At 39.1% G+C, this 12,342-nt stretch overlaps 1 protein-coding gene across 14 annotated transcripts in view; it reads left to right on the top strand.

The window, feature by feature from the left end:
• Positions 1-12,342, top strand: part of dlg2 (discs, large homolog 2 (Drosophila)) — a 179,781-nt gene that overhangs the window by 62,630 nt on the left and 104,809 nt on the right. The window lies entirely within an intron of this gene.

The raw sequence follows: 12,342 nt of genomic DNA, 5'->3' as shown, positions 1-12,342 counted from the left end.
GTGTTCTTGATACTTAGTGTATGTTAAAGCATGCTGGCTAAATTAGCAGTAAGGATCTGTTGGAGACCTGGGAAATCCCAGTCTTAGTACTTAAATCAAAGCCAAGATACCCACCTGCAAACCTCATCAGCAGCTGACACGTGAAGATTAGTACATTCAGCAAATAGCCATTCAGCAATTCCTGCCTGACCTTCAACTAGGAAGAAATTGGCAAAAAAACAAAAACAACAATGAGCCAAAAAGATGTCTTTCAGGATATATAGAAATTCAAGTGCGGAGAAGCTGGAGTGAGAGATGGCAGCCTGTAAAGTGAAGAGATCTGCTCTGGTTGGAAATTGTCTTAAAAAAATGAATTGATTCCTTCACCAGCTTACAAAATAGAAAAAACTCACATGTGGGTCTGAATTAGAGAAGTGCATGTATGCAGCTCTTTTTTCTTTTTAATTATTATTTTCATGAAATCATTACTTACATCTTCCCAACAGGCTGCCTCATTAATTAATCCTCATTGTCATTAACCTTCATCACTGTTAATTAAAGGGGTTTTAATTGAGTTTTTAGTTCGCTCTCTGATCCTCCATGGAGCCATTCATTATCCTCTACATTACACCTCCCTCTAGTGGTGCACTTTAAACAACACAGTACTCTAATGCATACTTTAGGTGTATAGTTCACATTCTAAAGGGTTTGGAAACCTGTAATGCACTAAGGACTTCATAAACTCCTCAAAGGACTGACCTGTGAGACAGTTAGGGTTACATAGTGAGGTGCTCTTCTAGGACTGCATTGAAGCTGCAGAGAATTTCATCAGTGTCGCAAAGTGACTGGTAGTGAGGACATTCAGTTTTATTCATACAAAAGACTAATACATAAGTTTTACCTGCAGCATCAATTTTCTAATGGGTGTTAAAAAACACACAACCAAAATGTACAGTAATCAGAGCTCAAATATAAGATACTGCTAAATGATACAACTGATGATTATGATGATAGAGATGAGATACAGACGACTAAGGTTGTCAAGCTACCCGATTTTTTAAACTTTAACACCATAATAGTAAATATCAGATTATATCAAAACCTATTCCGTTACCATGGCAATCAAATGGAAGACTTAGGCAAAATCTATTGGATAATTTCACCAAACCCCAAAGCTCATTTTTAAAGTCCAAACCGTGTAGGCACTGTGTAGTTCCTAGAGTAATTTAGATTGGGTTAAAAATAGGGATGTAAAGATTAATCGTAAAATCGAATCAATTCAAAGGTGTCAAGTTTCACATCGATACTCTGAAAAATGAATTGTAATAATATGGTGAGTGTCAGCAGCTGTAGAGCAGAGGAGGTTGGCAGCTGTAGAGCAAGATTTAGAAATTGATGACAGACTACCATCTTTTAAATCGGAGGTGTGGAAACATTTTGGCTTCAGAAGACAGAAAATGAAAGAGGTGAGAAGATAACAGACAAGACAAAAACTGTGTGCAAATATTACAAGAAGACAGAGAACTACACAAATATAGAACAACCAACATGATGCAGCATTTAATCTACACCACAACAAGAAGCTCCAATCACCTCCCCTTGATGAGAGACAAGAAACATTAAAAAGGCCAAACCACTCTGACAAGTGGGTTCCCTAAATGAATCGTATCCTGAACCCAGTATCGTGAATCGTATTGTGAGTTGAGTGAATCGTTACATCCCTAGTTAAAAAACGTAGATGTAGTCCACAATTTTTAGAAATGATCAAAGGTCCCTATGTAATTCTAATCCTATGCAAATTGGACAAATGGAAAATGGATTTGAGCTTGAATAGCACTTCTTCTGACTACCCAAAGCACTTCTACACTACATGTCACACCAACACATTCACACACTGATGGTAGAGGTTGCTATGTTACGACGGAGGATTAGGGCCATGTTAAATTTTTTATTTTTTTATTTCGAGATTAAACTCGTAAATTTACGAGAATACAGTCGTAAATTTCAATTTAAATTAACAAGTTTGAGACCAACCTGTGCGAAAATGACGAAAGTAGAACTCTCTGCCATTACTCAGGGGATGCGTTGTGACCGTGCTGCATTCAGGGGTGCTCAGACAATGAGAGATGCATTCAGGGGCACAAACAAAAACTAAGCTGGTCAGAACGTTACATCTTACTGAAAGTGGGAGCTGTAGTCATAACTTTTATTTTATAACGGCCCCGGAGTAATTTTGTATTTCAAAGTGGGCCGCGACAGTCTTAAGTTTGGGAAATGCTGCTCTTAGGATAGAAACCTACTGTGGTTATTATAATTTTCACCTGATATGCACACATCAGCACTTCAAACAGGGCTCACCTCTAACCTGGGACTGTGCCAGATGCCCAGTGTGCACCGTGCTGCTTATTATTCTGATTTGTGCCTGTGGAGGTCAGGTCATTTGATAATGCCTTGCATTGATTATTACTGAAAGGTTGAATTAAAAGTAACTTAACTATAATGAACACAGTCAATAATTTAATATTTTAGCAGTCAGATGTGGAACTTACGAGGAGAATCTTTACTTTAAATTAAGTAACAGCGAGTCCACAACTGAAATCCAATACAATTTTTTAGTTCTTTAACAAATTTGTTGAGTTTTTCCAAAATAAATTGTACTCGTAGAAAACGTGTACAACATGCAACATGTGCACTTTTCATTCATCATTAAAAATGGCTGCTGTTTGGTTTCCACCTTAAAAAAAACACAGGCAGTTAAGTGATGTGACAGAAGTCGTGTTTTACAGCAGAGAGAGAGAGAGAGAGAGGCAGCAGGGGACAGAGTATGAGTGTGTGTGTGTGGGTATGTAAAACTGCGCTCTCTTGAGGACTGATCCTCCTCCTTAGCTCTCTGGTTTGGTCCGTCTGTGTCTTCTCGTCTTTCTGAGCTGCAGCAGATCCAGTGCAGGCGATCTTTTGTCTCAGGAATGTCTCCCATAGTCAAAAGTCCAGAGTGCACCCCGCTGCTCTGCCACTGCAAAGTTGCCTGCTCCAACAACGCTCTGTCGTTAATGTTTGGATGTAAGGTAGGTTGCAGACCACTCTCTTTGCTTTGCTGATGTTGACAGTGGCTGATTCAGAGTTGTATTTAAATCCTAAATCTATTATCATGTGGGGCTTTTTGTATTATTTTCTGTCACTTCATGTGAGAAATGCATTTTTTAAATGCCATTTGTGACCAAGCTACTTTCATTTTTATCTGGAAATGCAGTACAACCTCACGCATGTTTTCCATCTGCAACCCTTGAAGCAATATTATTGCTTACTGGGGCTTAATGAGGGCATATTTATAGCTACTGTAATATTTCTGCATCCCTCTACTGTCAACCTTCATTATCACAGATATACTTACCCCTCTGCCTTTAATCTGCAGTTAGTCAAACCTTCCCTCTTTGTCCCCTGCTGTACTGGATTTTGACTTTAAATTAGACCTTTATTCTCATCAAATCTGAACCTATAGAGGGTCATAATGTTTCAGAGTATTCTCTAAGTAATTATTTGACTTTTGTCCACTCTATATTGTATGGTTACTTTGCCCACTTAAATGGAAGTCTGCTTAAATTCATAACGCTCTGAAACTGAATAACCTAGAGGAATTGTAATAGAAATGTACGAGCATTTTTTGTGTGTGAGGTCTTTCTTTTTCTGCTGTGTTGAGCTTGAATTCATGATTTCAATAACATAAAATCAGCGAGAGGTCTTTGTGGTAAAACAAAAAAATTCAGACTTCCTTTTGATTAAGATTTACTTTTTTGATCCCTGCAAGGGGAAATTTCTGTTTTTACACTCTGTAAATCACAGGCTGAAATATACACACATGCACAAACAGGATCCTATGAACATGCACTAATGGAGAGATGTCAGAGTGACAGAGCTGCCCACAGCAGGTGCTCCTGAGCTGGTGGTGGGGAGGGGTTTTTGGTGCCTTGCTCAAGGGCACCTCAGCAGTGCTCAGGAAGTGATCTGGCACCTCTCCAGTTACCAGACCAACTTCCATATTTGGTCCGCATCGGGACTTGAACCGGCGACCGTCCGGTTCCCAACCCAAGTCCCTACGGACTGAACTACTGCCGCCCAATATGTTATGTTATGTTGATATGTTATGCCCGATATGTTGAATAGTTCAAATGCTTCCTTCACATTAAACTTTAAATTAGAAAAGCTCTGATAACATAAGATACTTAATTGTCCCTAAATGGACATTTTTATTGGATCTGTCCTGCGGTTACAAGAGAATTAAAAAAAAAACATGTAAATATAGATCATACAAAATGTTAATTTCATGTAGAAATTCCACTTCTATATTAAATATGTCTGCATACTGCAGGTTCTCAGTCATGCAGAACATGATAAATCAAAGCTTTATCCAAAGGTCCAAGTCCAGTTGGACTAAGTCCAGTTGCCTGACACTATGTGTTTTGCCCAAGAACACATCGACATGTGGCTTCTGGATCTGGGGATCGAACCCCTGACCTCTACCACTGATCCACAGTGATGCATTGATACATTGATTATCTTGCCTCTTTGTCAAGGTTCAGTTGCAGCTTAATCAGCCTTTGAGGAAATAGCTCTGGTGGACACAATTAACAGCCTCAAAATAATAAACTATATAAAATATAAAATACTACTAACTTGTTTAACATGTTTTTCTGTTAATGAGTGAGACAAAGGCCATGACAGTGTTTTATTTAAGAGTTAAAACATTTCCCTTCATAAAATAGCCTTTTTATTGAATACTAGAAGCCTTAATTGTAATATTATACAATATTAAACATTACATTATGCTGCCGGTTAAAATAAAATGGCTGGTAAAAAACAAAAACAAAAGACTGGCTTGTAGATTTTTGAATCCACGAGCCACAGTTGCAAGTAGGTAAAAAAAAGTTCATTTCCAACACTGGTACTGACTTGGATTGTGGACTTTCTGTCTGCAGCTGAACCTATGTCATGTATTTATTTTTGGTTTACCATGTGGGAGGAACTCGGGGTTAGGTGTTTTGCTCAAGGACACATTGGACATGTTGCTGCAGGAGCTGAGGATCGAACCCTCGACCTTCCGGTTGAGAGACGACCAACTCTACTAACTGATCCACATACACCCCATTGTGGGGCACTGAAGTAGTTCTTATAAGCAAAGTAATGCACTGAACATTTTCCAGATATAGCGTACACTTAGATCATCATTATTTTTTTGGGTCGTTTTTTTTTTCTTTTTTCAGAAAATGTGCTAAATGAAGTATTACATCTACAAAGCTGTAAAGCTAAGTGTCCATGCCAGCACACAGACTGGTTCCTTTATAAAGGAGCCGAACTGACTGATAACTTCTGTGGGTACACTTACAGGTACCTCATACAAACATTGAAACAAACATACTATCCATATAAGCATTTTAGAACAGGAAGTGACATCATTTGGACGAGCTAGGGAAGCTGCAGTGGAGCGAGGAACTTTATTTGATATCAGGCTGTAAACATTTTTTGGGCATTTTGAGGCTCCATGGGGTCAGACTCTATTTTGGAGCCAGCCTATGCTTATGAGGCCGTTTGAGAAACTGCAGGTCTGCATTGGACTTCATTACACAGCTTACTTGGTACAGTTTGGTTTCTTTGTTTTCATTTTAAATAACACACGATAGCAAGTAAATGATTTGTGCATTATCACATACTAAGCATGCAGAGGCAGAACAGTGACTTACAGTGAGTAATTCATGGCTCATATTTAACATCATGTAACTGAAAATTACTTTATGTTCCTTCTGTGTCTTCAAATGTGTTAACTAGTTCTTTTGACTGTAAACTTTCAGCAGTTCAACAGTCAAATTGTCCTTTGAGAATAGTTGTCATTCAGCCTTTGTTTTTGTTCTCCCCCTCTTCTCTTCACTGGAGAACTACTTAACAGAATCAGAATTAGAACTGAAGGATGAAAAAGATAGTTTTACTGCATCAGCTAGTTTAAAGACCCATGATTTGAAAGTGATTTTTTTTATCATGTTTTTATTATTTTTGTCTTGGATCTTTTACAGGTCACTCAGTTCTCACCATGCTTATCATATACATGAAATCTGTATTCAATTTTTGATTGAGAGAACAGTGTGAATCTTTCTTGGAGTATGACTGATAATAAGTGGAGATGAAATCAATCAATCAGAGATTTAGATATCCATTAATAAGAGGGAAAAAAAACATATAGCTAGTGTGTTGGAAAAATGTTCACACCTGAAGCTAAGATACAAGGTGAAAGAAACTTGTATCTCTGACTGTAAAAGCAAGAAAGCAGAGGGCAGGTGCTTTTTCTTCTCCCCATAGCTCAGCTCTCCCTACTATTGTCTTAAGGAATCAGGACTGTAGCACAGCATGGGGGAGGAGACTATAACTGTAGGTATATGAAGCCACAGAAGGAGGTCAGTGCACACAACTGCAAGGAGATTCCACTGAATCTGCCCTCGGCCATGCCAGCCCGCATTTGCATCTTATCTTGTTTCTACTGGTTAGAGCTGTGCTGTACATCAGAGAGGAGGGAATCTCTCAGTGGACCAACAACACCACACAGCACTGCCCTGCTAGCCCCACAGCTACAGTGAGAGGCCGTGTAGTACAGTGTTTATTAGGACTCAATCAGGCTAAGCCGAGAAAATGAGGGTTTCATTAAAGTTGATTATCAAGAGGAAAACAAAGACCTAATGGATTTAGGTGAATCATAAACTAAGCAACTTCTTATGGAAACGTTTAAAGCAAGCACTGTGAGGTGACTGCTAGTAGATTCCCTCTCTGTCATTACGTTTACATGCATTTAGAAAAAGTCCATTTATCACGTCAGTCCATCTGAACATTTGAAATGCATGCCAACATGATAGTCCAACTGAAAACACATTTTTCAAAGTTGGACCAACACACCTAGATAATGCAGAATCGATATATGTGTACACGCTGATGTGCTAAAATAACCTGTCTGTGACATTTACAAAAATACTGTTCTTCAAGTCACACCTGGCATGTCCTGTTCTACAGAGGCCTCATCATGAACTTCAGTTTTTAAAAGAAAACATCTGCATGAACTTCTGCCTTTCTTCAAACTAAGACACAGACACTGTCTAGACTATGTTTAGCATTAAACTCTTCAATCTGCCCAACAACAGAGGTTACTGATATCCACCCCCTCCTTTTGATTCAACTATAGAAGCCTGTTTTCTCTTTGTCTTCTTTGAACTTTACTGCAGACTGTCCTTACACTCAGAGACTACTGCTTGACTCAAGATCTTTTATTCAAACAAACTATTGTTTACAGAATTGTCCATTACAATTCCCATCATGAAATCAATTCGCCCCTGATGCTGAAACACTGGAACAACAATTGTAGCCACATTAAATGGCCTGATGGACTACTCTGTAGCTCTACTTCACTTTGTATGTAAACATAATAACATTACATTGCTTGAACAGCCAGCCTGTGCTCCTCATTGTGGGTTCAATGTGGTAAATGTTAAATGGACTTGAGCTTGTAGAGAGCTTTTCTAGTCTTCTGCCCACTCAAAGCGCTTTAACACTGCAGGTCACACACCCATTCACACACTGAGTGTCTTGTCCGTCAGTATAAATTATACATCTACACACATTCATTTCCTATCACACACAGCTGACGCAGCAGTGGGAACAATCTGGGGTTCAGTGCCTAGCTCAAGGACACTTAGATATGTGACTTGTGGGGCTCAAACCCCTGGTTGAGAGACGACCTACTCTACCGCTGATCCACAGCCAAACCTACTTACTATTCTGACCATTGTATTTAATCCACATAATGAAATTAGAAGAGAAGATGTCATTCTTGTTGATATAATGCCTGAGTGGAATGGCCAGGCACGATGAAGCCTTTTCTCTTCCACACCACTGTTCTCATGAGCACTGATTCAAACATCGATGCACACATGAATTACTCTCGGTATTTAAAGTTCATTTCTTTCTGACATGTAAGAGAGAAAGGACGAGTGTCAGAGAGAGAGAGAGGGAGAGAGAGTCCTGTGCCTTGTGCATACACCCATCACAAACATATCCATCTCCTGTGGGGTTTGTATGACAAGAGCTGCAGCATAAATGTGCCATTCCTGTCTGCTATGTGTTTGCTTGTAAAACAACATTACACCTTGGACATTACACTGGAGGGGAAGTTTTAAATCCTTTTTTGTATTATTATTATTATTTATTTGACTTTTTTACACAGCTGTGTGATTCCGATTGGCCAATTACTCATAGTGACAGTCTGCTATCCCTTGGTAGGTCTCCATTGTTAAGAAGAACAAACCATTCATTAATAAGATAAGGAGATGGTTGTTAGGTACGTGGCCCTAATCACAGACTCCTGAGGGCTAAATGTAATCATATCAACAAGTAAAGAAGTCTGATTCATTTGATGTCTTATTACTCAGGAAAGCGAGAGAGGAGAGGATAACAACTTAGGAAAGATGTTAAAAGACACAAAAAAGTACACTATGATGGAAGAATCTAAAGAACTGAAGATGGCACATAAAGTAAACACATCACACAACGTGCTGTCAGATATGAAGGTTTGTAAAGTGAAGGGTAAAGAAAACATTCCATATGTATTCCCACTACTGGCTTAATACAGAACCTATCAATGGTGATCACATCCCTTTTAATGTTTTTTTAACCAGAGCATGAGTGCTGATGATACTCCTCACAGTTTATTGTCAGAAACTGGGATTCTGCAGGCTTCAGGTCAAATGGCCTTGGATTGGTACAGGCAAAAGCATGTTTAACTCCTTCAATTCTAAAATAATTTACCATTTATTCTCATCACACCAAATCCACTGGTGACCATGTGTCATTAAAATATGGACCAATAAAAGCTTAGACACTGAGAAAAGAAACGCCTAGTTATGCCTTTTAACTTAGAATTTAATGAAACAAGTTTAATATTTTCACAACAGAAAAAGCGGCTGTTTTGTCAAAAATTACTCGTTTGTATTATTTGGCGTTCTGTAACACTTGAACACAACATCTACATAGTGTGTATTGTTAGAGTGAATGTTTGCTGGCAATTTGAGAGAACGCAGCTTTAAGGCACTTTGACATTGGCTTCACATTTCAGACCTGTAAACAATGTAACAATAATAAAATAAGAAAAGGCAACCTGTAGATCTGCTGTAGGACTAGGAAGTAGGGATGGGTACGAGTACTGTTGACCCCATTATTCGAGTAACATTTTGTTACTGGCGCACCTGTGCAAGCGTTACATGTGTGACCCAGCTTTTTGTTTTCGCCTAACTGAATATACTAGGTAGGAAAATAATTAACAGGATACAAACCTATGACTTCTCTGGCCACGGCTTCAGCTTTAGTACACACCAAGCCAGATTTCAGCAAAAACAACTGTTTTATGGCAGCTACGGCAACTCTCTAGGAAAATACTATTACTCCGAAAGCGAAAGCACAACAACACAACAAATACAGAACACCCCCCCCCCCCCACCCCCACCCCACAGGCTCTGACTGGGAGGGGGGTAAACAACTCCAGAAACAGCAACAAAAATATATTAGTATATGGATGTAGGGATGGTGGCAGGGCTGAAAGCAAGATGGCAGTACTGATACGGGTCAGGTCTGGCAATGACAAGGCAGAGGGAGAGACAGGAAATCTAGACCGCCAATTGGAAGGATGTGTCATCAGGTGATTGTGGATAATGGTGCATGTCAAGTGTGAAATCAGTGAAGCTCCAGTTGTTTGCCTGAACTAGCTTGCAGGCGTTCCCTCACTAATGAAATTCTGCAGCTCGCTTTAGTCTGTAAACTAAGCCAAACTCCGATACAGACCTCTGCAAAAACTATCTGATCCATGACAAAAAACAGGTGACCTGATCTGAATTATAAGATTTGTGATCAATTTTACCCCTTGTTTAAGGTCAACTGGCACAGGGGACCCCATGATAACATGTCTGCAGTGTCAGAAATGAGATGATAATAACGGGCATTATTTCTAAAGATTACACAGTGGTGGTGCTGGCTGTGTCTCAGTGATAGAGTCGGATGCTTGTTGTTCTATCTCACTTCCTGCAGTCCACATGTTGAAGTGTCCTCGGAAATGCTCCTGGTTACATTGGTTTGTGAATGTGTACTAAACGGTTTAGTTAATAGTGATGGCCCCTCTACATAGCATCCTTGTAAAGAAAAGCATGAATGTGCTTCATTTATTTTCTTCTTTAATATTTATTATTGGATAGGACAGTGGAGAGAGAGAATTGGTAACAGCATGTGGGAAAGGAGCCACAAGCTGGACTTGAACCTGGGCCGCCCACTTGGAGGACTATAACCTCTTGGGGCGCGACTTAACCGCTGGGCCATCTGCGCCGCGTGAATGTGTGTTAATGGGTGAACGTGACATGTAGTGCTTTGAGTTGTCAGAAGACTAAAAAAGTGCTTTATCAGTGCAGTCGTATTCCTTGAACTTCTGACTGTGTACAAAGCAGACTTTCTAAATTTAGCCCCCATCCTTTTTACTTTTGCTTTGCTAAGATAAACAGCGAGAGAAGCTGCAGACACCTGCCTCCCTGCCCCGTAGCAGAAACAACATCTGTGTTTGTGTGAACTGCCTGTACCGCCTTAAAGCAGACAGACACTCTGCTTCTGGCCTCTTTGTGTCCTTAATTCTGGAGAGGATCGCTGAAAACAGATCCTGGACCATTCACTAATCCCAATTAGATTGCTGGTTCTCACATTGTTTTCAAGTAGTACATGTATGACATGAATTTATATTTTAAGCAGTGTTGTCAATCAATTAGTGAATTGCATCATGATTAATCACAACAGAGGCTGTGATTGATAACGATTGATCACAATATTTAAATATTTACTTTTTAAAGATATTAAATACTCCTTGATATGCAAAGAAAGGCACAAGCAGCCTGTTGCAACACAACTCATAGTTGATAAATGAATTTGGAATGGCTTAATGAGATTTCAAATGGGAACCTGGCAAACTCCCTGGACCCACCTCTGCCACCCATCCAAAATTCAGGTCATTGAACTACCAGTGATAAAATACTTCTAGTTACCACAAATAGTAATGACATTACAGTAAAGCACTACTCCAAACACTCATCACTCCACATGGCAGAGCCAGGTGTCAGGCTGATGGTGTGTTTCTTAATTTAATGACATCATTTTGTGTGATACTGTATAAAGTATTGATTAATACCATTTTAAATGAAATGTATTCTTCAACTACTGCAATATATCATACCTCTTAGAAAAGAAAATACTTCTGAACTAGCTCTCCGTCGTTCATGTGGTTTGGCTCAGGTGTTCCCGATGCCACATTGTTTTTAAGTTCTTTGCAAATTAAGATAGAAAATATCAAACATTTAAGAGACATCTTCTTATCATCTTATTTGTATTATCATGAATACACGTGTTATTCATTTCTCTCAATGACTATATTTGTAAACAGTATTTAATCATTTCTCTTAACTATAATCAAAAGTAATAGTAACAGTAACTTTTTTAAAGCATTTGAAGAAAACAGAATAAAAATCCCTCTCTTAGCAGTGATGGACCATCAGCCCTGAGCTGTGTCCTCCTAACATGATGGGATGTCTTTACATTTCTGCTTTTGAGCCACATCAGGACCAAGGTGGACCACTGGGTTCTTACAGTTTACATTTCAGTAATGACACTAGACAAACACTGTGTCTGTAACCTCTTGTTTTCTGAGTCTGTTTGAGTCTAAAAGGATTGTTCAGTCAGACTTTCTGTGAACAAATAAAGAAATACTCTTCCTCTCATGTTAGTTGACTTCTTCAGATGTGGCCTTAAAACACAACCAGGTTGATAAGTGTTTCATTTATCATCAGCAGCACTGGATGGTTGGTTTAATTTTATATTTGATTAACGTTTTGAATGATAATGAGTTCTTCTATTGACCTCTTATATAGAAATAGTAGAATTGTGTCATGTTTACCTCTTCTCAATAACTAATCCAAAATGTCATTTTGAGTTGAGTGTGCGTCCATGCCATGGGATCAAAGTATCGTTTTCTCTGTGTAAAACCTTCGCTGACTTTGTATTTGCATGTGTTTCACTTTGTGAGCTCAGTAATCACTTCCTGCATGTTTTGATATCTGTGTGTGATGGTACCTGTGAATTATCTTTTCTCCCTCCTGCTGCTGTTTCTTTTTCTGTTCTGGTTAGCTGTTGTATGTTTGGGATCTTGGACATGACTGATTATTGACCCACTTTATCTTTTATTCTTTTTCCCACTGCTCACATGTGTGAAGCATTCTGTGTGTGCCGCGTTCTCGCTCTGTCCAACGATAC

The sequence above is a fragment of the Labrus bergylta genome, chromosome 14 (assembly GCF_963930695.1).
Source record: "Labrus bergylta chromosome 14, fLabBer1.1, whole genome shotgun sequence".
NCBI classification, from domain to species: domain Eukaryota; kingdom Metazoa; phylum Chordata; class Actinopteri; order Labriformes; family Labridae; genus Labrus; species Labrus bergylta.
The sequence above is the reverse complement of the archived record's forward strand: the minus strand, read 5'-3'. Positions and strand labels throughout refer to the sequence as shown.